Here is a 2,440-nt window from a genome sequence, read left to right as displayed (position 1 = left end):
CGGCTGGGGGGGCCGGGTCCGACGGGCTTGCAGTATCGGGGGTTTGGACGGGCCCCCAACTGCACTGGCACATTAATTGCCTAGAGTTGCTGGCAGTATGCCTGGCCTTGAGACGTCTCAAGAGGCGCTTACAAGGCAAGCGTGTGCTTATCCGCACGGAAAACACTGCGACCATTGCGTACATCAACCGACAAGGTGGTCTACACTCCCGTCGCATGTCGCAACTCGCCCACCCCCTCCTCCTCTGGAGTCAGAAGCATCTGAGGTCGCTTTGTGCCATTCACATTCCTGGTCTGCACAACCGGGCAGCCGACAAGCTGTCACGAGCTGCGTTCCCGGGAGAATGGAGACTCCAAATCAGCTGGACCATCTGGGGATGGAGTCATTTCGGAGCCACTCAGGTAGACCTGTTTGCCTCTCCAGAACCCTCTCACTGCCAGTTGTTCTACTCCCTGACCGAGGGAACACTCGGCACGTACGCACTGGCACACAGCTGGCCGCGGGGCCTTTGCAAGTATGCATTTCCCCCAGTGAGCCTTCTAATAATGAGAATTAGCCTTGAAGAGATCTTTTTCTTTTTGGGTTTAGTAAATGCATGTATTTTTTTTTTTCCTGCAGAAATTCAATACAAAAATTTAATGACCCATCTCAGCTTAGCTTTATAGAATGAATGGTTTATGAGGGGGGCGGAAGACAGAGACAGAATTGCTGCAGTAAAGGCTTTATTTGCAACAGGACATTAGAAAAAAACTAAAAAGAAAAAAGTACATATATATAAAAAATATATATGTACAATATAGCTGTCATTTATTATGTGAAAATACAAAATATACAAACCGAAAAAGCCACAGAAGAATAAAAAATAAATAAATGTAATCTAATCTGCCTGGTCTTCTGCATTTGGCCACATGTTCTCACCCACATCACACCTGATATCTTCTCTGGCAAGGCATCTTGGGAAGAATCTTTTGGTATGCCTTATCCTTCCTGGTATTGTTCAAAATGGATAGAATACAAAAAGATTAGAAAAGCTAGTTAGTTTTTTTAAAGAAAACAAGCAGTAAATGAATAGAGTGCAAGTCTAAAAGGGACAAGTTTTTTTTTTTAAGAATAGTACTATTCCAGAATTTAAGAATAATACTTTTCCACACAAGATCAGCCCAAAGAGGTCCTCTTTTACTGTATATCATATGTGAGAGAAATAGGCCTTTTGTGTACATAGAAAAAGTCTTAGATCTTTGAGTTCAGCTCATGACAAATGGGGGCAAAAACAAAAGTGTTGCGTTTATAATTTTGTTCAGTGTATTTAAAGTAGGCTACTTTTGTAAACCTGCAAGCCAACAAACCAATCTAAATGTATTGCGATCCTTCAATAGTTCTCCCCCATAGTCAGCTGTTAATTACTATAAACAGACTATAATAAGAATTAAAAGTAAAGCCAGTGCAATTTTAGGATGTTGGATTAAATTAGGATGTTGCAGTGATTGCAAACAAGTGGCTTGATATCACTTGCACTGTTTTAAAAAATGGCCTTGTAAATAAAAACAATGAGTACATTTTGAAGTAAAATACTGAAATAGTATTTTCTTGTACAATGTCACATATTTAACCCCCTGGGGTCGAAGCCCGCACTGGTGCGGTCTGTCTTGTATTTTCTTGATGACTGCGAAAATAACTAAAAATACTCCATAATTTTTGATCTACAGATAAGAATAAGGTATTGTTTGAAACTGCAAAGGGTCTACTTTTATTTGTGTATAGTCATAATAAGAACAAAAAGATGTGCTTTTCTAAAATAAAGAAAATAAACAGGGTGTGTTCTCCGTTGTCTCGCTCTGTCACCTCTCTTCACAGACACGTAAATAAAACAACATGAATCTCAGCGAATACTTGCCTCAAAGACACGAGAAATATATGCATAGAAAGCTTGAAATATCACTTGAGAATATCACTCTGATGAGTAGCCTAACATCTGTTGTTATTGTGTTATTGTGACTAACTTGTACACATTTTACTAGTTAGACTTTTCCCAAACTATAATTCCTGACTACATGTATGAAATCAAGTGAAGCATTTTGAAATATGTCATTTCATTGTCTAAATGTCTCACAATGCCAGGATGTTTGCTTAATGTTTTATAACATATAAAACCACAAGATATAAAAGTAAAACGAGTGTGATTTCATTCATGTAGTCAGGAATTATAGTTATTTCAAAATGTTTCCCTTGATTTCATTCATGTAGTCAGGAATTATAGTTTGGGAAAAGTCTAACTAGTAAAATGTGTACAAGTTATGTCAAAATAACACAATAACAACAGATGCAAGTAATCTTAGGCTACTCATCAGAGTGATTATCCTCCACTGGATCCAGCTGCGCGACGCATCCCATTGTGTTCTTCTTCTTTTGAGGTAAATTCTTGGTTATTCCTCTCATGCCT

The 2,440-nt window shown here is 38.7% G+C and overlaps 1 protein-coding gene across 1 annotated transcript in view; it reads left to right on the top strand.

The window, feature by feature from the left end:
* LOC107709982 (uncharacterized) overlaps positions 1-2,440 on the top strand; it is a gene marked incomplete at its 3' end in the record, with an annotated part of 46,851 nt that overhangs the window by 19,920 nt on the left and 24,491 nt on the right. The gene's annotated exons all lie outside the window — the stretch shown is intronic.

The sequence above is a fragment of the Sinocyclocheilus rhinocerous genome, unplaced genomic scaffold, assembly GCF_001515625.1.
Source record: "Sinocyclocheilus rhinocerous isolate Xijiao unplaced genomic scaffold, SAMN03320098_v1.1 scaffold687, whole genome shotgun sequence".
Classification (NCBI taxonomy): Eukaryota; Metazoa; Chordata; class Actinopteri; order Cypriniformes; family Cyprinidae; genus Sinocyclocheilus; species Sinocyclocheilus rhinocerous.
This window is presented reverse-complemented; position numbering and strand designations above follow the sequence as displayed.